This window comes from Ostrinia nubilalis, chromosome Z (assembly GCF_963855985.1).
Source record: "Ostrinia nubilalis chromosome Z, ilOstNubi1.1, whole genome shotgun sequence".
Lineage (NCBI taxonomy): Eukaryota > Metazoa > Arthropoda > Insecta > Lepidoptera > Crambidae > Ostrinia > Ostrinia nubilalis.
The window spans coordinates 5,822,950-5,848,309 of NC_087119.1; the positions used below are offsets into that span (position 1 = coordinate 5,822,950).

General features: G+C 36.0%; 1 protein-coding gene across 1 annotated transcript in view; it reads left to right on the top strand.

Annotated features, from left to right (window-relative positions):
* Nucleotides 1–25,360, top strand: part of LOC135087157 (alpha-mannosidase 2) — a 146,468-nt gene that overhangs the window by 80,268 nt on the left and 40,840 nt on the right. The window lies entirely within an intron of this gene.

Genomic DNA, 25,360 nt, shown 5'->3' on the forward strand with positions numbered 1-25,360 from the left:
TGATAAATTGAAAATTATTAATAATAACCGGTTATTATGAATAATTCCCGACAGTCGCGGTAAAAGTGATAAATTAATCACATTTAACAGTGATTATTTAATAATTCAACCTTAGTACTAACAAATTTCATAAAAGAGAACAACATCTTGTGTACGTGCTCGTGTACAGCCAAACTTTTGAACGTTTTGATATCATAAATTAATATAATTTGGCATAATGAGTTTAGAATGTTTCTTGCATAATATTACTTTTCCATGATGCCTATAACATAATGTTTTGATTATAAGTGAAAAATAGGTTAAGGTGCGGCGGGGGTGGCCCTTGGGCCACCCCAAAGCCGCCTATTTAGTTTTATACACACATAAATGACCTCATATTAATCACATTTACCAAATCATGCGGTAATTATTAATAATAACCGGCGATTATTCATAATTTTCACATTTATCACTTTGACCGTAACATATACACTTCGAATCCGATTCCCAAAATGAATTTCCACGCCTCACGTTCGCCGAAACTATTCGAGTAAATCAAATAATAATCGTATTTACAATTGCGCCAATTGATACACATTAATTACAGCTCGCATCGTATTGATGATGACAATATTGATATACTATTCACACTAATATTAAGTGCGAAAATAACTCATATCAGTTACGTTTTCGCGCTAAACCGTTAAATCAATTTTGATTAATTTTAACATAGAGATAGGAAACAATTACACGAGACCGAGGTTAGCGTTTGTCGCAATAATTAAATCCTAAAGGATTGAAAAATATGATATGTAGTTGTACAGTAAAAATAAATAATTACGCTGTGATTGTGATTAATCCACGTGCACGTGATAATTTATACTTACCTACTACGCGTGTGATACCTATCGAAAACGCGGGTAATGCAAAAAGCCGCTTAACACTAGGGATAATCTTTTAATAAATAAATTGGTCGATTAAGTTGCCTCTATATTATCATTATGCCACATTATTCGCAATGGTTCTACCCTCTGTCATTTTCCAACGAGTAAACCAGTACCTCGCGTATATCGGCGCCTCATCTCGCTGAAGGCTGTCCCATACTTCGCCGCCACCACTCGAGAACTCGTCGACCCCGTCTTCGGCTCGAGAATGAAACGACAAGCCTAACGCCTCTCAATTTAGCTCATCCTTCGAACCATACTTAACATTTGTGATTTCGCCACTAACTTTGTAAAGGACTAAGTAGAATTGAATAACTTTGGTGCTATCGATTACTTTTGCTGTCTCGCGGATAACCTCATTTTGAATTCCATCCTTGAGAGTAGTCCTGTGCATGCGCTCCCGAGTTCGTCGAGAAACTTTAAGTAGAACTGGTAGAACTGTAAGAGGCTCTGGCTCCGATCCGTACAGTTTTCGTCAGTCAATATATCGAAATCTGATTCAATACTTTCGCTCGCTGACTTTGATGAACACAATACTTAAAATGTGTATCGGTTTAACTACGCCAGTTAAAATTCATGAGCGTGTAACACAGCTGAAAACATGTAATTAAAACAGACATTTTAAAAAGTAAAAATATTAGTTATTTGTACTATAAGTACAAACTAATACAAATACGAGCAGCGAATCGAGAATGATACGGTACTTGAGTAATAGATTTAAATTAATTTATTCACAACGATTGTTTAATATAATGTTTATTTGTATTAAATGTGTGTGAATAAATAAGCAGTATTCCCGTAAGTTAGATCAATTAAGACGTATGTAACTGAAGTTGTGGGTTCTCTACCCCGACGTCGGTCTCGCATTGTAAAATTTGTCGGTCGCAAAGTTTACGGGACTTCTGGATGCTCTGCATACACGCTCCTCCACCAAGCAATGCGCCACAATTAATGTCTGGTGCAGACGCATGTCAAGTTAAACACAGTGGCCTCTTACATACATAATAATAGAGGCGATTTTGCAACAAAAATGTTAGTCTAATGTGCTATTGTCTGTAAGTCAAACGACTAACTAGTTTGTGGTCGCTTGCAAGTCGCAACGCTTGTGACTGATTATTTAGACTAGAAAGAGTATTATAAAATTACCCGCAGATAAATCTGCCACGTTGCGGTGCACACACAATTAAAGCTTGAAGCAAACTAGGGCGAAAATGACGCGGTTGCGTGGTACCCGTGATGGGACTAGGTGCGATTCACCGCCACCCACATTGCTACGAATTTCATCTGTTATTATCTTATTATTTCATTATTGTAACTGTTACTGATCTTGCCAATTGTAACACTTACGCCCGTATTCACAAATGATGCTTGCTTAAGTGAAGCAGCAAATCAAGCAATACGCCGCATACGTATTGGCGCGCTCACATACAAACCGCGCACGGGCGTTTCTATGAAGATGACCTACTCATTTGTATTTACTCTGGCTGTGCGTCCACGCGCAGTGTAAAACCTCATAGTAATGTTTGTGAATACGGGCGTAAGAATCTGATAAGAAATGCTGTATCATCTCTAAAGAATTCCATTATTTAGCAATGTGATTGCCCAAAGGAATTCCACTTTTATTGTATGTTCAACTCTCGCCAATGTGAAAACCTTTATAAAGTTGACTGACGAAAACCAGTGAGTGAGCAGTGTGCCTCAGTGTATGAGAAGGTAGGTTTACAAAAATATTTGTAAGACGTTTTGTTGCATCTTCTGGGTTATGATAGTTCATTTCATCAATAAAGCATTTATCTAATGAAAGACATTTCAGTAAGACAGTGTAGAGAATGTAAGTAAGTAGAAGGGTAGAAGTAAGTTTTACATACATATTAGATTTGTTCGATTGATTAAATACAAGAATAATGAACACACGTATTGCCCTACTCTGAAATTACTTACATTCTAACTACTTGTCTAACGAGCTACCATCCAACCTGTCCAAACTTCCATGCCACCTTATACCCATTCAGCAATACTACGCCAATACACGCACACGGTTAATTTATTGGAGTATTCCTTCAAGCATAAATTACATACATATTCAGACGTTTAAACGACTGGAAGCAAACCGTATGGTATTCTACATTCACCTCAGGAATAGGGATGTTTCCTGGGTCAAAAAGCAAGAGTTTTAATTAGTCCGTCAGTTAACTTATCAAAAAATACTCTACACGTATTTTTCACTTTTTCAAACTAATGAAAATTTACAGAGATAAAGCGCGCCAAAGTTCATAAGAAGAGGCCCGTGACGTCAATGCTTGCATAAAAGTGCCGCACGTTGTGACGTCGTGCGGAACTTCAACGCACCATAACTATGTAATTATTTGTTAGATTGACAAATAAAAATATATGTGTCCAATATTTTTTGATATTAAACATGACGGACTAAAAAATTTTTTTTAGGAAACTAGCCTATTAGTTATGATTAACACTATTTCAATACTTCGACCACTGCAACTTGATAAATGAGTAAAGTTCTAAATAGTTCCAAGTCTGATTAACAAAAGGCGCAAAGGTACCTACCAAAGGTCCTACTCTGTAAATCGATTATTATGCTCTGTAGCTCTACCATTGTTCCGTCTCTTTCTAGCGCTCTAAGATGTTGCCGCCAGCAGCGAAAGAGGCCGATAAAGTAGATTTATCAAAAGCACTTTTTGGAGTGTATGTGCATAGTCAAGCGACACCTTGCCACAATGGGAACTAACTGACAAAAATCAATTCATGCGAATATCCTCTCTTTGAACGGGATATGCGCATGACTACGTTCAATTTCCAGTACAACGAATCTGCGACACGGCTTCTAAAGAAAAAGTTCACAACTTGCACACGATGTCCGGTCGATCGGTTAGAATGGTACCTGTTCATGTGTCAGCTAATTGCAAAGTTCGCAATTATGAAAACGGAAAAATGGCAGTTTTCAAAATTTTTTCATCCCCTGTACTTATTCATCATCAAGGGTGGGGGGGAGTTGCCACGCCTCGTGTTGGCGGTGGGGAATGGTATTCTTTACGGTACCTATTACAGGAAACATTTTTGAAACTTTCCGTGCCAAACATTAGGTATAGAGTCATAAACAATTCTGTTGTTAATGTCGCCGTGTCCCATAGCACGTAGTTAAGCAACAATTTGAACGAAATTAACCTGGGGACTGCTTGGAAGTGCGCCCGACACGTACAGAAGTGATTTGCGCGCGTACTCGCTCCAGTTACTCATGCACACTTACACAGCCAGCGAGCGCCAGCGCAAAGCACTTTGATGCCGTGCTCGCTTCGTCCGGATCACTCAATTTCGCAGAAACGCCTCCAAAGTGTTAACTAACTGCCAAAGAGCCAAATGAACAATTGACGCCTAACTCTGGAATCCCATCCGATTTTCCATTCAATAAATCCCTTTTGGTCCATAAATTGTTGCAGTTTGATGCTTGCATAAAGCTATAAACCGGGACAGTCTACCCGTCTATATTTATTTGCAGTTGATATAAATTTCGCACTTTGAAGTGTAAAATAAATAAAACACTGCCGCTCTTCACTCGTGTTTTGGCATTTCTGTTTTTACTACAGATATGCAAATATGCAATACAAAATTGGTAACTAGGTTCAATTTATTTTCTCTTTTTCTCTCAAAAGCAAATTGTATTTAAAACAGTGGTATTTTACAAGTTTTCTTCTCAGCCAGAAGACGTATAGTACACTGCTAGACGAAGGCTATAATGATATCTAAGTGACATAAAATTAAAAACTTACACTTATAAAACGAATTAATTAGTGTCAGTTAATACCTTCTCACTATGAGGTCTTACAGTGCGCGTGGACGCACAGGGTCCTAAAAAACTATTCATAAACAATACTTGAGTGGCGGAGTGACATACACGAACCAATCATAGAGCTCTATACAACGCTGTGCATTTGACAGCGCATAGCATTGCTGCGTTACTTAAGCAAGCATCGTTTGTGAATACGGGCACAGAATAATAATAAGTACTACGTACAGAAGTTTTACTTCGCGAAGGTATTTAAAAAAATGTATGCTCAATGTCATTAACAATATGGTGTAATTTAGCCTGTCTCAAGAGTCAAGCACCATTTTGTTGACAAACGTCAGTGATCGGCACTGCGCCGAAGCTTTAGGGCTGACTTCGGTAAAATGATGTGACGTGAGGTGCCAAACTGCGGAAAATGGCGGAGGAAATACATGACATTTAGCATGAATTATCATGAATAATATTAACTACTTATTTACCTCTCAGTGTCTTGAGGCAACTTAAAAAAGTACATTCTGTGTTTTTATTATTATTTAGGCAGTTAAATACTGCACAGTATTTAGTACACCATTTTCTTTATTTTCTTCCATCATACACAAGAATACGCGTGCGTGAGTCAATGTTCGCTCGTATGTGAGGCCTTGTCGAATAGTATCCTGTAGGTGGGCCATCGTGCGTGTTTTGTTTTCGATGTAAACTCGCGGAGATGAACAGGCCTGATACGGGTGTTATTGTACCTATTCGAAGACATATTAAAATTATAAGTATATTTCAAATAACCCACTCGTATTTATTTGCTTAAGATACGTACCTACACAAACAAACTTAGCGAATGTTGTTGATAAAGACAATAGGCTCCTTGACAGACGACACAAAGGTCATTGCTATCTGAGCGGTCGCGATAACTGGCAAATCCACATGAACCCGCCCGATAACGCGGTGCATTCGAATGCGAATCGCACGCTGATAACAACTTGAACGAGGGTGCAAGTGCACGGAATTACTCTTTTTTATGTTAGCGTCTTTTGATCAGCCCCTGAAAATAAAGTTACCAACTTGTCAGTTGTAGGTAACACTTTCTTGCCCAAATAAAAGAAGAAGAAGAAGTTGTCAGTTTCTTTGCTCCGTGAGCTTCCGATATAAATAAGCCTGTTACTATTGCTACTAGTCTAGATCATAGTAATGATACTTAAATGTTCATGTAGTGGGAAAAATAACATTACATACAAGTAATATCGAAGCAAAATTTTCCAATTCATAAGATCTAAGGATGGAAAATATAAAGTACAATTATTGGACTTTCCAATTCGCCAGACTGTAAGCATTTCTTATATTTTCTGTTAAGTTGTTAAGACTCTTTAACTTAAAAAGCCGATATTGACTTCATTTTTCAGGATACTTACTTACTTGAAACACAAACAAAAGGTTATAATATTATAATACTTTAAACCTATTTGGTGTTCATAGGATGGAAGCAGCTATTCTCAGAAGCAATCACAAAAGAAAGTCACTGAATAGGAAAGAAAATTCTTTTTGAACAATTGGGAAAGACGGTGCATTTAAAAAACTTTTCAATATACATATTTTGAACTAGCGGCCGCCCGCGACTTCGTACGCGTGGATCCCAATTTACCCCCTTCATCTATCTTACGCGGTTTAGATTTTTTCATACAAATGTTTTTTCCCGCTAACTCCCATTCCCGTGGGAATTTTGCAATATCCTGTTGTAACTAAGCTTTACGTTTACTAAGGTACCTGCATGCCAAATTTCAAGCGTCTAAATTAAGCGGTTTAGATTTTTCATACAAAAGGATTTTCCCGTTCCCGTGGGAATTCCTAAGTATACTATAACCTGCCCAGGAGTATGAAGAATAATTGTACCAAGTTTCGTTAAAATCCGTCAAGTAGTTTTTGTTTCTATAAGGAACATACAGACAGACAGACAGACAGACAGACAGACAGACAGACGGACAGACAGACAAAAATTTTACTGATTGCATTTTTGGCATCAGTATCGATCACTAATCACCCCCTGATAGTTATTTTGAAAATATATTTCATGTACAAAATTGACCTCTCTACAGATTTATTATAAGTATAGATAAACAATGAACGGAGACGGGCGGTAATTATAACTGTAAATTATAATAAATATTAAAATAGTTCGTTCGTACGTTTCAGCCGAATGACGTCCACTGCTAGACAAAGGCCGACCCCAAGGATTTCCACAAAGACCGCTTCAATCGTGTTTTGGTATTTCTGTTTTTACTACAGATATGCAAATATTATAATAACAATAGTACTTATATTTATTGATTTTAATATCATAGAATATGTAGAGAACAATACATTTACAATATGGTTAATTGGGTTATGGGAAAAACAGATATTATGGTACATGTTCTAGAAAGTGGGTCGACCTTGAGTGGTGTAAGCAACGCCTAAGCGGCTTATTAAGGCTAAGGAAATTAGTTGACCACCGCAACCTACACCGGGACTAGGTTCCCCATGCTACACTCCGTTTGATGTCCGTTACCGTATAAATCGTATTATGACGTCATATTCCGACATTTTACATTTATGCCCCAAACCTTCCACAGAATATAAAGTGTTATTTGCTTGCGGTCTAACAGTTTTAGTACGGACGACGGCATACGATTATTAAGCTAAACACTGTCGCATCTTTATACTCTTGTTGTAATACTCGTAGATGCCGTTTTGCAGCAGAAATGTCATCTGATATGTTCTCGAGTTTACTACACGAAGGTAAAACGTTATGCTACGTATAAGTTACATGTTGATGCGCGACGGCGCAGTACCATCTCCCCATCGCGTCGCGTGTTGATTGCTGTCAATCAGCTAAATTGTTGTTTCCAACGTGCGTCATATGACTTTCATCCTTAGGTTTTTACAAAGGATTTTCTTTAAACATACTTACTGAAATTACCATCGACAATTTCAAAGTATGTAATTAATGCTTTCAGTCGCCATAAAAACAATATGAGCTCAAATGCCCGAACCACGCCCTTTCTTTGTATAGCAACTATTGGATGTTTACTAAATAAACTTCCCAAGGGTAATGGATTCTTTTGGGTATCGATTAGTTCCACTTCACTGATAGGTGGTTTTGATCCAGGTGGATAAACAAAATGTTTATAGTGAATTCAGTAATTGGATGTAATGTGTGGATATCCAAAGTTATGAATTCTGCTATCGCCTTTACGACTTCGTAGAGTTGATTAAATGAGGTTTCGTTGTTACATCATTATTTAATCGTGTCGATGTTAAGTCGCCTACATTCCGATAGTCGTAAATAAAAACTTCATACTTAATTCTGTTTTATGTTGGTCTTCGTGGACATCTCAAATTTTATCGGTGGAAAATTCTGATCCTATTTCCTGTATTGCCTTTTGAAACTAAATTCAAACTGTGAAAATGTTTCGATTTTGCCGATTCGAGAGCAGCCGGTGTGAAGTTGACACACACAACTTACTGCAAACCTTTTGATATAAGTGTTTTTAGCAATTTTTTGCCGAGTGTAGCTCGTCGTGACAGGGAGTTTTTTATTTTACGAATTCACGTGTTGCGGTTTTTAAACTGGCAAGCTGAGGCACCATTAGTCTTTTTTAAATGATTTTTTATTTGTGTTGCGTTGGCTGTATTATAACATTTCAGAAGTATGCTAAGAATATAAACACAAATGCAGTTTGGAATTATCATGTTCAAAAGTTATTATACATTTTCCATTACCACTGATGAAGCCTCTATTATTTTTCCACTTCATATTGTAATATCATGCTGCTGCACTGTATGCATTGATCAGACATCAAATTAAAGATACATATTTTCTTATTATTCCTAAAGTAGTCATGACCTTCTCCACCTTATTCTCCGGCTTATCGTTGAATTTTAGGACACGATGTATATTTTTGGCATACAGACGTGTTGCCTGTATTGATCGACTTCATTTAAAAATTAATGAACGCTGATGAATAATAAATGAAGGATACTGCACCTCAGAATATGTAATTCAGGCGCGGTAAACCAAAGCCATGTAAAATAAATAATGCAGTTTCCTATGGTATTTACGAGTATAATAGTGTTATACCGGTTAGTAGAGCGGCGTATAAGTTGATAACGTGATCAAAGCCTCTATTACGTGCTTTTAAAGTGCATTTGTGTCTGTCTATTATTGGCTATAAAAGCTGCATCATCCCAAGTGGCGGGCGCTGCGGTCCCCGCTCGGCCCGCCCCCGCCGGTGACCCATCGTAACTTTATTATTCGTACTCTGAACTTTACTAACTTTTCACATCACAAGTCACCCGAGCCACGTCACAAGTCTAGTGCATGCACTTTGGGTACAACAGTATTGACTGCATGAATCATTTATCGTCGGAAAGTCAGCTCTTTTCGTCTGTATCTTCTTTGTATACTTTAAAGGCTTTCTGCGGTAAGAACTGAGATTGTTATTTAATGCGATAGTGCCAGATCTAGATGTGTTTTTCACGTGCAATTATGACAACACGAAAAATTATGGCTTAGCTTGTCTCAAACGACTCATTTATATCAGGACCATGGTGACTGAAGTTCATTTTAAAACATCTAAACAAACATTGATTCACTCACTATTCACACATAAAAACTCACTAAAAACCAAGTCTAACTAAATGTTATTGAGTTAGCGTTGGAAAACTAACAAATTGAACTAACTGTGGAGTTAGCCAATCCAATAATGACGAATGTTTACAGTTTACTGCTATGTGGCGGGCACAGACTTGCTGTAAAATTAGGTTAAATCCAATGATGACATAGATGAATAGATGTATCTAACTATCTAGTATAAATAAGCTTATTAGAAGTTAATCTCTGATTAACTCTTGAATTATTTACCTCTACTTTACCAGGAAATCCTTGGGGAGGCCTACAGTCTTTGTCCTAAACTATTTTAAAGTGTGGTTGTCACAACTACCGTTATACTAACAAACTTCAACAATCAATTGCATGCTATGCAGTCGTGTAGACGCCTGCATAAGCTAATATCCTGATTCCACTTAGCACTGGACAGACCAATTTATAATGGCCGGTGATAGTCCTGTGTGAAGTGACTCGACGTTAGAGTGCCGCAAATTGAATTGTCACCCCCATGACAATTAAGCCCTGGTCAGCAGAAAGGTGGAATTAAAAAATAAGTATCCTTTTGCTACATTCAGCATTATTGTTTGTAACCGCTGCTGAAAGAGGATTTCTTTTTGAGGCAGGATTAAGCCATGCATTGACATTATTGATTTCGTTAATGGTGACATTACTGCAATACTGTGCACACAGATCTGACGAGTAAAATATAATCTGCTTAACAAACTTCCAACGGGGAAACCAAAGAACATTTTTCCCCGAAGTAGATTAAATTACATTTGAATACTTTGTTACTATCAAACCATAATCTAATTGGTCGTGTGCAACACGAGTGTATGAAAAACAAAAGCGTTTATCTGTAAACGTTTTGTGAAACTGAAGCCTTTAAATATAAACTGATATCCGTAATTAAATTGCCAACCGCGCCGTACAGTACAAAATTTGTGACTAAAATGCTCGTGTTCCGGCGTGAAAGCTAAAAGCCAACAAAAAGGTTTTCCATGGCGACAGATAGAGTTCATTTACCCTGTGATCATCTCGTAGTATGGTATTGATTGACTCTAATGAGTCAATTATCGTTACTTAGCAGGTTCGAATGGCTGATGCCCGCAGGCGGACGTATAGTGACAGAAGTAAATAATGAATACGTCCTGGAAATGAAAAAATATTTTTACACAAAAGAGCCGTAATCGGGTTTTAATTAACTATTAATGAAGAATCGATTGCGGTCTTTTCACGTGTGGCTTTTGGATCTGTAATTAATTTCTCGGAGGTAATGTATAAATGCAAGGTATGTCATTTTCAGCTCTCCAAGCTCACGTAAATTACAATTTACATAACAATATAGGAGAGGGCGAAAACTATTGTGCATTTAGAGATTATTTGCTCTGCTCGCAACCACCAGTCCGATTATAAAGTGGCAGCAGACGCAATTAAACAAAGCGACCCTCCATATTTACCTGCCCACCATTACCACTGTTGATGGACCGTCAATTAGGGATTTAACGGGGAATATTGATGGGTTACTTGCAATTAGTTAATTAATAATAAATCGGATTGCACTCGGCCGTTTCAAACTATCCGTTTAATTTGAGTGATTAACCTACGTTTAATTAATAAGCACATGTTACCAATAAAATAGTAACATTAAATACGTATGTTTCGGAAATGATTGATTTGATAGGATTAAATTCGTACGTTACTCATGGAGTGAGAGAAATAGGTATCGTGCAGCGTATTTATTGAGATAACTCCTATCTTAATTTGGATGGACACACTGAAAATTTCAATAACTTTATTTATATGACAAAATATTGCGGAATTTGCGAAGCTGTCAATAACTCGCTTAGAGAGCCACGTCCGAAGTAGTATTTCAAGACAAGTGCTGAAGAAAATGTAATAAATAGTACCTACTATTAATACCTAGCATTAATATCACATCATTTTACGGTTAACAAATATTAAGTGAAAAAGCTAGCCCTGTTAAATGACGTAAAAGTGTACTCTGTTCTGCAAAAAAGTGTCGCAGGAAAGTTGGACTGTTTTTGACATGTCCCGTACATCGGTAAAGGGCAACGGGAGCAGGCAGTTCGGCAGGCACCTCACTTCACAAAGCCTAGCAGAGAACGTCACAGCGTGATTGCATTTTCAAGCACATTAGCTTTCTCTTTGTGTTTTACTGAAGTGGCTTTGACCTGTTATTAAAGTGATTTGTTTTATTCATACCTAACTAACTTACCTATCCTGCGGTACCGCTTGCGAGATTTTATTTCGTCGCATTTGTATAAGGATTCCCTGAGGAACTGTGCAGTCAGTATCAAAGTAACTCATGACGTTCAGCTACAGTGTAGTTTTCAGCTACGATTGGAAAAATTTATGGAAACGCTCCGCTGAAAACCGCGCGCCGGTTCAAACGCAGTGGAATTTCAATTCACATTACGAATCTACACCAATGTATAGAAATTCGTATACGAGCTGTGCGTTATTTCAATGGGAATTCTATTGCTTCAAAACAACGGCATTTTCCGAGATTCTCTCATAAATAACCAATATTCATTTACGGACTAAACCGCTTTAACTCATAATATAATTGAAAATAATCCAAAGCGAAAAGCTCCGCTCGCGTGAATTTCAGTTCTAAACAGAAAAAACTGGCGCGTATTTTTCGGGAGCTGTGACACATTTGATGGATAAAAAGTTGCTCAAATACAGTCACTGTGAATTCGTTGTCAATAGATACTTATTTCGCACTGGCTGTGGCTATGTTTAAAAACTATTTGTGCTTTAGTGGCATATCCGATTTACAGGAAATTTATATATTCATATCCAATCACCCAAATTCACATGCTATGAATATAACTTGTCCCCGTTCTAAAGCTAGGTATAAAAAGGCACAACTATTTTTTAATCGTGTTATTGGTATATTCCATTTGAAATGGACTAAAAGCTTTGATGTTCGATACATAGCCAGCGGATTTTAGAACAACAAAGGACCACTCACTATCATGCTACTCTCGGGGACGGCATATTTTGTTTTGTTTCCTTTATAAAATGAAGGCTTAAGTAATAGGGGATAATGATCGCTTTGTAACTTTTATATCAGAAAAGTGCATTATTACTGACTTAATTCTACCTTTGTAGAATTAAAGCTCTTTGGCTGTGTCGAGTATACAATTTTTTTATGCATATAAAAAATAATTAATATAATACCAGCAACCGTTTTGAAACTCTCTCATTAAGGCAAAATCAATATTATCAGATAGTGAAAAAGCATTCTTTTGCTAAATAGTCTCAACAATCCAATAAAGTACATGACTAGTTATACCCAGAACTTAATACTCGTATTTTCCAGAGTGATTTTATTACTGTCTGTCACCATGGTTATTAAGAGACGCCATGGGAGCATACGGCGCCAGCCTTGAGTCATTGTATTGCGCGTACCTGCGAGAAATTTGAGCTATCAGTTTTATTATCTCTCTCAGCGATAGCAAGTGGGAGTACTAACAAAACAACATATTTATAAAGAGGAAGGACTAATTATGTCAGAGCAAAAACAAGTTTGTTATTTGTGACTTATGAAATTGAAAATCCTTTATTCAGATATTACGCAAAAAGGAAATTACAATCCATTATAATAAATTACAAAATGATTTTCCTATTTTTAATTTAAATTAAAATCTACGCATACAGCCACGAGAAAAGGCTAGTTTGGTGAAATTGAATTTTGACGGCGCAGCTCATTAGCATTTTGTAATGGGGTTTTGCGGTGTGGACTATTGCACCGACGCATAATTAAGCTTCATATTTTTTGTTTTTGTTATAATTAGTTAAGTTTTGTTGGCCACACTTTAATAGCCTTATTAATAAAAGTTACACTCTAGTTGAACTCTGACTTAAGTTGTCATTTAGTATGGAATTGTCATTTTAATCCAGAGTTCATCTTAGGTGTAACTTTTTATTATTAAGGGGGTATGTGTAAAACAATGAGGCTGGGTTGCACCATCCTACTTTAATTGTAACAAACGTTAAAGGCTCAAACTCCATACAAAAACTCCGGTTATGGTTAGCTGTAGTTACGGTTAAAGTAAGATGGTGAAATTCAGCCTAAGTGATTGTTGTTGATATAAGTATTATGCCTACATGGTATCAATATCAAATCACTAATAAGAACTCCCTATCTTATGACATCGGTCAATTAGCGTGGAACAAAAACGAAAAGTTGACACTAATTAATATATCATGTTACAGTGGAAATACTCTACTCGTAGTATCAATTATGCGGCCCTCTCTCGAGTAGACACCTATTGCTGTGGTACAGTCAGCGTCAAATAGTTCGTGACACCCAAAGTAGCCAAAAAGTTCGCAACACGTCTTTGTTGCTATTGAAATAAGGTTGTGTTATCAACTTTTTGGCTACTTTGGGTGTCACGCACTATTTGATGCTGACTGTACATCCCGTTGTTGATTCATAGTAAGATGCATTAAAGCAGTTTACAAAGGTTCCATACCATTTTTTGCATTAAAAATGCTAAACTTACGCATTGGCCGCAGGGGTGATTTGGGAATAGGAGTGGGGTACGCGTGTAGATAGGTTCATCATATCATCATCATCATCTCAGCCATGGGACGTCCACTGCTGAACATAGGCCTCCCCCAATGCTTTCCATGTTACCCGGTTGGTAGCTAGGTAGTTAGGTTTATTCATACATTATTTTTTCATAATGTTAAGCATCATAGATGTACCTATAGAAACACAAGGGTCTATCATAAGTCTCAGGCACAAGAGTCAACTTGTCCTTTCTTCAAAAGCTTCTTATATTCTTTGCAGCTGGCATACCGAGACTGCAGAGGATAGGGATAAAGAAAGCCCCTTACCGGAAAAGAAGCTTTATCGTCTTACGGATCAAGCTCGTTAGAATCTGCGAAACAAATAGCAGTTGGTAGAAATTGAAAAAATCTGCTGTAGGCCTAAGATGCGCGCCGCGAAAATCGGTTATCACGCCATTTTATCGATTTTGTCCATAGATTTTGACGTCGATAAAAGTTATCACAGCGCGCATCTTAGGCCTACAGATCATCGCAACAAATCACACTACCCTAATGCCGTGTCCACACATTGTAATATTACATACAGCTTCGGTTCTTAGTTGAAATAACCAATTAATGTATCAATATGTCCAACACACTAGTCCAATATCATTCACACCAACCCTTCCAGCCCCCGGTATTCCCGATTCGTTCCCCTCGTCTGTCTGCTGTCCGTGACTCAAAAATCGACTGTGGGGTTGGCGTGGCTACTAGATTTTATGAGGTCACGTTTATTTCAAGGTCAGCCCGCCCAAAAGCAATATCTAAGGAAGGATTGATTCGAAAATGTATTTGATACAGATGACAACACGTTAAGATAAACGCTATAGCATCTGATTTCGTTGTAAGAGGTGCTATTTTTGAACAAAAAATATAAGTTTGATATACTGTCGACAGTACAATAATGTAACCAATATCGAGGCATCAAGAAAGACGCTCATTGATGAGCTACTTACCGTTGTGACGTTGACGATTTGACGTGCGCTCCTTAATGTTCACACATTTCGATCATGGGTGTTGTCAAATAATATATCAAAAAGAGTTTATGGAGCATAAAGAAGTTTATGACAATGATATAAAACATTATTAATAACCGAGACGGCTCTATTAACCGCATTTATAATAAAAAGATCGTAAATTTATACGTCTCCGGCGGCTCTCCAGATTGCCCAAAATTATCTTACTTAGTACAAATATTTCATAATTTTGGTTCATCTGAACAGATATGCTAGAATAATAATTCTGTTCTGCAAATCTTCTTTGACGAAACAGATTAATTGAGGATAATAGTTTCCAACAAAGAATCCGACGGAATTCTGAGGTCTTGAAGACCTTGCTTTATTAAATTCCGGCTTCTCATAATTTTCTCAACTCAGATCTTTGTTGCTTTGTTCATTATTTGCTTGCGCTCGTGCTGAGTAATTGTTTTTAGAGATTGTACAATGAAAATTTGCATTTAACCTTTATAGTTCGAGTGTGTTTCTATTAGATTTTCTTCGCTATTTCCTTGCGTTAAATAACGCTCTTCTCAATAAAATATGTTTAGATTTTGTTATTTACAGTTGGTTGGTACCTATTTATATTTCAAACTGCAAGGAACTAAGGATGTATCAAAAGCAAATACCTCACGTCTTCGCAAACGAGCACAAAAGTACAGTATCCTTTGAAAACCACGTAGACTGAAAAATTAGAAATAAACATGCTTCGATGCATCTTTCGGTCCTATTAGTCTGGAATCGCGAAGAAACTTCATATTTACCACTACAGGTTAAAATATCACTACAGGGACCGTTTTATATGTTGGATCTATCTAGACTGCCTTATATATTATCAGAACAGATTCCGACTCTTGAGCATAACACGGAATGGGTGAAACGTAATTGTACTAGTCTTTATTCGTTGCTGTGAGTTAATTAAACGCACTCCTATTATTTTATGAAAGCAAAGTTGTAGTAATTCCTTTGTTCGTCTTTTATTTCTTTCTTGTTTTTGGTTTGTCTCGGAAATAAAATAGCACATTCTTTGGAAATAACTTAAATGTTGGGTTAAAATCCTTCTAACACCTAGCGTCACTGTAGCTCTCTATCAATTGCTCACATATTTATCTAGACTGCTATTCTAATATCTTCAGATTTACATCAACAGAAAATCACAATGAAAATCTACAAGTGTTATAATTTAACCAGACACTTTATTAAGGACGAGTTAAAAATACCCTGACCATTATTGCAAGACTCCTCAATTTGAAAATTGTATTCGCCGGAGTCATGTAAGTACTTATAAAATTATCAAACTACAACCCTTTTGCAATGGAAACAAATAGCGAATAATAAAATGAAGCAACACCTACGTGATGTGGAATAAGCCGCCAGAGCCTGTTCCCAGTTTCGGTGAGTTTGAGCCGCAAAATATTTAATGTGTGTAAGCGGCTTATTAATGTACATACCTATTCGAGAGCAAATAGTACCCATTTTATTTTATTAATGAAATCTAAGTAACAAAAATCTTTTGAATGCTAATTAACTTTTTCTAAGCTGCAATTGAATGAAATAAAGCTTTTAAAGGATCACACAATTTCCTTTTAATTGCTCTTAATACCCGGGGATTCTATTCATTTATAAATTCAATGACATCATAGAGCTCTTTCGCTTCAGCCGCTTGCGCAGTTATAAGTGCTGATGTGATTTTGTCACTTTCATCGTCTCGCGAAACAAGATTTTTCACTCCACCTACGTATTCTTTCCATTTGCAGCCCCGCTTAGTGCTCGCGGTTAATGGATCAAGATTGAAGCTAAGAGCTCTTGGCTAGTTTTGTTGTTGCTTTTCATTCGTGATTCTCTCTAATTCCTGTTGCTGTGTAATTATGTTTTGTGATTAACTTATAATTACCTACCAGCTTTTATTGTTTTCCTTTGTATAAGTGTCGTTATTCTCGCCTTATTATCGTCGACATTGTCACGGTAATTTAAAACTAAGAATGTATAAATATAATTGTCAATTCTTTTTATTACTAGCTTTCTTCGCAGGCTTGCTAATTTTAATATATATTTTAATTGTAATTGTTTGATTAATGAATTCATTAGTGTATCTGTAAATTGAGTTGTGTTTACCTACTGTCAATCTATCGAATGAAACGTATTATATTGGCCGCATTAATTGTTATTCGTGAGTAATTTTCGAACGTAAAGATGAATTAAAACTAGTTTCACTATCGCGCTCGTTTCAAGAGTTGTGAAACAGAAGAGCCATTAAACTTTCAAATGAACTCCACGTGAGCAAAGTAAATTTCAGCCAGGAGACCCGGCTTAATATTATCTGAGGCATTAAATTAAATCAACGTTAACTTGTATGTAGATTATGTTTATTTATAACGTTTAATAAACGTTAACTACACGAGTAATGATTTACCGATTAAAAGTATATCAGAATATCATTATCAAAATAAGTAAATTCTCATTAATATTTACGATTATGAATATTGTACGAGTGTACTACTGTACTTATTCTGTGCTACTGTTTAGCTACATTACCTACGTGTTTAGCGACCAAAGCGTTAGCTTCGTCTGTCTGAAATAAATATTGGATATTAGGGCGACTGTGGCGGGTCGTTTGCATAAATGCGAGTTTGTATGAGTGGTGCCCGACGCCCGTGTGCAAGTGACATGACGTGCGCGACAGTGCGCGTCACGTCAAATTATACTCGTACGCGCGGGTAGATCTGATTTCGAAATCTGAAAATAAGTTTTAAACTCTATACTACCTACCTACTTTTGTTAACGGCAGTTTACAAAAAAACTGTTCTTGCAAGAAAATATTTTGCTGATAGGAAAATTAAATGTTTCTATAACGAGAGCACGACAAGCTACACACTACGCACTTAAAATTAAGGAAGAAACAACGTTTTTTTCAACAAAAGTTGTGTAGTGTTTTACTTTGTGGTTGTACTCTGTATAACGAGCGCTTACCACAGATAATATTATTATTCGATCTCTATTAGATCTCATTATTAAAGAATCGGATTTACCATTAAAATGGAATCCGATAAACCGCAATCTGATCAATTATATTGCGAGTTATTACGGCTACAGTATCTTTACAATTTATACTTACTTATGTTACGAAATTGTGTGTAATCATTCTTTAGCATGCACAAGAATGTTCATTATATACCTCTTAACCCTTCATCATCACCTACTTACCCTCCATCGCGGCGCAACGCTTCCTTAAGGTTATCCATAACCCGTCGAAGTGCTAAGCAATCTTATTTACCAGCTTTCACAGTACTAGTTCATTGTTGGTTCGCAATGGACCGAGCAATCTTCTGGACGTGTTCTGGGAGAGACGTGGAGGATTAGCCTTGTCGGCTGTCGCCTCCCCTGTCATTCAAATGTCAACAGAATCCTGCGAGATAGATTGACTGATTGGTACGATTGTGGTATCGAGCTAGATGGCTCACCGCTCAGTCACGCGTGTGTGACTACTATACAGTACGTCTTCCTATAGAATCTATCGTATAGATCTAAATTTTAATATAACGCTGTCGATATTTACACAACGGCATTCGATTCTCGATTCAATTTCAAGCGTAGATTGACATTTTTGATTGGTTGAATTTAAGGCTGAGTTACTCGAACCTTTGACCATAACTATAACGATAATCGATGTATTTTGTATGGAGTTTGACAGATTTTTGACGTTTGTCAAAGTTAAAGTAAGATGGTGCAACCCAGCCTTAATGTTTCGACAATTTTTTTAAAAGAATATAAGACCTAATTTATCACTGAGTATAAATCGAGTTTCGAAGATTGATTTGTAGAGTGATTTGAAAATATTTTGTATTCGCGTTGCACGCGTTTCTTGATGCAATCGCGTATTATAATTTCCGTTGCTCTCGAGTGTATAACCAACCCAACCAACACGAGTGCAGCAATGGATGCGATTCCCATGATTGATTTACGATACTAGAAATTATTAATTTACATAAATACGTATCTTATAGCTTACTAAGCAAAAAATATCTTTAAAAGCATAACATAGCAACTCGTATTAATAAATATTCAACAAGTAATTATAAAGAAAGATTTAACCATTTTCAAGCAGATTAAAAACATTTAATTGATAACTAGTACGAGTAAACTTCCACGCTACGTCATCATTTCCATTGTGCTAATGAATTCCATAATGAGAGGTTTTACCGAAACTAACGCGCAGGTATCCATGACGAAATCTGGAAAATTGTGCCAGCAATTACATCTTTACACACAAGAAGAGTCCGTAAGCACTGAACAAATCCTATTAATTAATAAGTAGATACATATGAATATACTATAAAATATATGAGTTCTCGTACCACCCGGCAAGATAAGATTGTTGCAGTTTGAAATATATCTTCAGAATTTTCAGATTTTTTTTATTATTTCGGTATTTATTTATTTAAAACTTTATTGCACGCAATATCGGAGTACAAAAGGCGAAGGAATTTATAAAAAGGTATTTTAAGTGGATTCCAGCCTTGCCTCGTTGCGTCTTATAAGGCTTTGAAAGTCTGGACTGCATTTCAGGTACTCGTACATGACTTCTCACCTAAATTGAGATTGCGATCAACAACTTCATAAGACGTTAGTGGACTAAGCAATATTTGTTTTGAACCCTCACCATCTGAAATTCTCCAGGAAATGGTGTGTTATTTGGGATAGCGCTTTGGGGTATCATGACACGGCCATTTAAGCGCAAGGTTCAAGGGGTCTACTACGTAAACCTATTTTAACTTTATATAGCAAACTTTTGACTGATAAAATCAACTGAAGGTAATGACTAACTGATACAAGAACAAATTATTAAAATTATAGATCATTAGCATTAGGTACAAAGTGGCTATTTTTACAGGAAGCTGTACCTACTTGATTGAAACCTGACGGTTCAAAGGAGAAGCAAATGATAAACGCCTTTGTCTCATTTGGCGCCTACTCTAACTGAAACAGAAAATACGATTATAGTCAACTGTACAATATGTTAATAGTGCTAATATATGTAATTGTAAGTACGTAAGTTAAAATTTCAAGCCATATTACCGTATTGCAAATATTTTATTGTAACGCATCATGTTACTATCCATAATATTATTATCACTTTACGAAGATTTTTCAATATACGGATTAGATGACAAGCATTTACTACAATGCCATTCGAAATTTTTGTTGGATTACCGCAGGTGCGATTCAATTCGATTCACTCTCTCACTCGCGCCAGCATCATACAGTTAGTTAGACAGATGCAGACATCCGAATATCGAATACTAAATCGTATTTCGGAGTAGGGCTTCACTGTATTTACGGACGACGGCACATTAAGGTGAACTCTCCGGTATCCTATGTGCTGGTAATAGGTATGATTTTGCAGTGGGAATGTGCAGTCTGATGCGGTCGGCTGTATACATACCTATGGCATAGTGAATTATTATGGCTCACATTGCAGTGCGGTATTTAGTAGCATTGCTGGTGAGATTGTCTATCTCTGGTATTTATTGTTCGCAGGGCGGTCTGTGATAGGTGTGCGTCCGATAAATTCGTTATTGTAAAGTACCGCGATCTTTGGGAGATGGTAAGAGTTTTCAGCTATGTTATGGCTGGCCTAAAATGTAAAGGTAAAAAATTAAATTCTGTACAAATTGTCACTTGAGCCATGCACATGTTGCTTTTTAAAAGCAAAAACTAATGACTTTACTTACGATTTTCATGTTATTCTACAGTTGAATGTGTCAGTGAGGACGAAACATTTTGTTCTGGATAAATAAATTCAAATAGTATTTCAACGCTCCATAACTTTGTCAGTCTTTATCTCGCACTGATTCTTTGAAGATAAGCTCCTGAAAGGCATTTTAAACGTAAAATATTTTCAACAACATTTCCTAAGGCTAAAATGACTTGAGATTGTTCAGTGTGCCTGTTAGATGTCCCGTTAGCCTGCGGATATCCGGTCGGCACTTCCTGTTTTATTTGCTATTTTTACGGCATTCGTGCAGAAAATTGAAAACACTACTTCATTCTTTTCAGTTTATACAGTGTGAGTCACGTTAAAGTGTACATATGAAAATAGATGAAACTTGACCTATTTTTATCGACAAAAAAGAGGTCAAAAAATTTTTGAGATTTAAAAAAAAAAAATTATAGAATTTTTTTTCTTCCAATTACTTGTTGTAAAGAAAACGTAATAACTTTTAAACTAAGCGGTATATCCTGATAAAATAAAAACAGTAATAATGCAAAATAACAGGCGATACTAAAATAATACATAAAATACACAAAAAATGCCAACAAATAATAAAAAATTATACTTTTTGAAAAAAATCTGCTTAAAAATTCGTGTTTTTTTGGTTATTTGATAAATTTCTCCAAAAAATGCCCCTATAACCGGTGGTTTTTATTACTTTCTATTATTCTCTATCGTATTATCTTTGTAAAACCAAAAATCGCATGTCTCTATCCCTATCACAACATTTGCTATGATCGTTTGAACAAAGGCCTGCCACAACATTATTCTCCGCTACAGGTAGAGACAATTTTAATTTTAACTAAAATGCTTATTTTACTTCGAAATCTTTTGTTTTTATTTGAAATCTAACTTGTCTTTATCAAAATTACAAATCTAGAGCCATTCTCAGTTTTGTTGTTAACGAAGCGTTGAATGGCGCGCCCGGAGAGGCTTAGTTCAAACGATAATTGCAAACGTTGTGATAGGGTTAGAGACATGCGATTTTTGGTTTTACGAAGGTAATACGATAGAGAAAAATACAAAGTAATAAAAACTACCGGTTATAGGGGCATTTTTTGGAGAAATTTATCAAATAACCAAAAAAACACGAATTTTTAAGCAGATTTTTTTCAAAAAGTATCATTTTTTATTATTTGTTGGCTTTTTTTGTGTATTTTATGTATTGTTTTAGTATTGCCTGTTATTTAGCATTATTACTGTTTTTATTTTATCAGGATATACCGCTTAGTTTAAAAGTTATTACGTTTTCTTTACAATAAGTAATTGGAAGAAAAAAAATTCTATAAAAAATTAAAAAAAAATCTCAAAATTTTTTTGACCTCTTTTTTGTCGATAAAAATAGGTTTAGTTTCATCTATTTTCATATGTACACTTTAACGTGACTCACACTGTATACGTGTTTATGTGCTTTTACAGTGCCTAGATAAATATCTACAATGTAAAACACAATTCATGTATCATATTATGTGTTTATTTATATGATCATGGGTAATATTTCCGCTGTCGAGTTGCAGTTGGTCATGCACGTGAAAATGATATCCTGCGTTTAAAGCGAAAAAGTATTTGCAAACCGCGCTCTATTATGGTTTCGTATTGGACTTTAAATTGATGAATTTACCATCGATATTTTAAATACTTTCTTATATCAATCAAAAAATCAAAATCAAAAAGCTCATATTTTTAAATTCTATGCCACTTTTTACTTTTACCTTTTTACTTGCTACACGTAACTTGGTACTATTACTTATTCTGTGACGTAAGAAATCCCTTTGTAAGTGTCAAGTAAACGTACGGTTGCGCAGGAGTGCATGAGCTTGACGATTATTATCTATCTACTAGGGTTTCTGCTCGAGCTTTCTCGAACTCGAGAAAACTCGAGAAATTTGGCTTCATTCGAGACGAGAAAAAAATTACCGGAGCTCGAGAATTCTCGAGTTTCGATTTTGAAGCTTTAATATTCTTGAAAGCCTATTTTCTTAGACAAAAGTAAGTTTTTAATTATTTAATAGGTTAACGTTGCTTTTAGACTGGCCTAGTCTTTCCTTTTTTAACTGATTTGATTTGCAAGTAATGATCTCAATCGAAACTAAGTAATAATGTTCACCAACGAGTATGATATTTGTATGTTTATTATAACTCTGACTGATTTAAAGACTGAAAAATTTGTTAACTAGACAGTTACCTTACCTAACAGACGTTAGATTAGGTACTCGTGCCTCCTCGTAAAGTTTATTCAAGTCGTTATCTGTGACAAATTTAAAAATTTATTAAAAAGTTTTTTTTTGTTCATAAAAAAAACTATTTATCGTAATTTTGCTATTTGGACTTGTGTTCTTTAGAAAACAAGTGATTCATTTGTAGCTCCAGATTTTTATTGTTATTTATTCTTAAAGTAAACGTGACTTAATGAGTTTTGCTATGATTATTAGTAAATATTAAATATGAAAGAAGATTTTATTTTTTGTTTGTTTCCTTACCAAAATAAGTGGTACTAAATTCTTATATTGATTGTTGTGCATAAAAGTAGGTATATTAGATTAAAAAACCCCGTGTTTTTATTAAATTTCAACCGATTTCAGCAGTTTTCATTAAAAGACTCGAGACCCGAGAAAACTCGAGACTTTGGCCTCGAGAATTCTCGAAACTCGAGAAAAAAAATAAGTCGAGAAATCAGAAACCCTACTATCTACCCACGGTTGTCCGGAAAATGACACTTAAAGAATAATTCTTCAGCTCCAAACAATCCTAGGCATATTACTGTCACGCAATCAAAACCCCATTGTTCACGGAAATGCATAACGCATACTGCCTTTCAAACTCGAACTTAACTTACGTTTTGCGGAAACTGTGGGCTAATTCAAATGCATTTGTCGAGAGTAGAAATCGTCTGTCAAATAATTTTCTAGTAATCAATTTTGAACTGATTGTCAAGGTAATACAGTTGAAAATTGAATATCAAAGCCAGACTACGCCTAATGTCAGATCAGCCGATGGTAGATGCCAAATTTCCAATATCGCGTACGAAGACGGAGAACTTTGTCAATATAGTGGTACATAAGGGTCATAATTAGTGGATGCCGACGATTTTCGCGCTGTCATCTCAACGACTGCCCACCCTTGTCGTTAGAGCAGTCGACTGGATAGAAAGCATGGAATTAACATGGTGATTGATAAACTAGGTGCAAATAAGCATAGGTATTTTATAACCACAGAATGCTTTTTGCTTAAATTTGAAAATAAAGGATATTGTTCTGCGTCCATATATCGTTCGCCCCAAGACCCCCAAGCAATGAAATAATGATTTTTATATGTGAAATTACTTAACGATTGTCACCTTATACTCCACTAGCTTTTCGCTCGCGGCTTCGCGCGCGTGGCCTACATTAGGTACCTACATATTTTACGGAACCCTATTATTTTCCAAAATAAAATTTAGCCTGTTACTCGTGGATAATGTAGCTTTCGAATGGTGAAAGAATTTAATAAAAACGGTCCAATAGTTTTTGAGTCTATTCATTACAACCAAACAAACAAAGTTTTCCTCTTTATAATATTAGTGTAGATACTTAAAGCACGGATAAGCGGGAGATTCGTTACAATAGGAAAAATGCTTCAGATTTTGAGGTTATTAGCATAACAGAAGTACATTTCCATTTTCTATCTTCTATAGGTACTTATAATAAATCTGTAGAGAGGTCAACTCTGTACATGAAATATATTTTCAAAATAACTATCAGGGGGTGATACTGATGCCAAAAATGCAATCAGTAAAATTTTTGTCTGTCTGTCTGTCTGTATGTTCCTTATAGAAACAAAAACTACTCGACGGATTTTAACGAAACTTGGTACAATTATTCTTCATACTCCTGGGCAGGTTATAGTATACTTAGGAATTCCCACGGGAACAGGAATTAGCGGGAAAATCCTTTTGTATGAAAAATCTAAACCGCTTAAGTTAGACGCTTTAAATTTCGCACGTAGGTACTTTAGTAAACTAATTCCCACGGGAACTGGAATTCGTGGGAAAATCCCTTTGTATGAAAAATCTAAACCGCTTTAGTTAGACGCTTGAAATTTGACATGTAGGTATCTTAATAAACTTAAAGCTTAGTTACAACAGGATATTGCAAAATTCCCACGTGAACGGGAAAAAACATTTGAACGAAAAAATCTAAACCGCGTAAGATAGATGAAGGGGGTAAAACGGGATCCACGCGTACGAAGTCGCGGGCGGCCGCTAGTTGCTAATAAAACTATTTATTGTCAAGAATTATATGTATAATAATGCGAATTCCCGTTCCCGTGGGAATTAGTTTACTAAAGTACCTACGTGCGAAATTTAAAGCGTCTAACTTAAGCGGTTTAGATTTTTCATACAAAAGGATTTTCCCGCTAATTCCTGTTCCCGTGAGAATTCCTAAGTATACTATAACCTGCCCAGGAGTATGAAGAATAATTGTACCAAGTTTCGTTAAAATCCGTCGAGTAGTTTTTGTTTCTATAAGGAACATACAGACGGACAGACAGACAGACAAAAATTTTACTGATTGCATTTTTGGCATCAGTATCACCCCCTGATAGTTATTTTGAAAATTATATTTCATGTACAGAATTGACCTCTCTACAGATTTATTATAAGTAGGT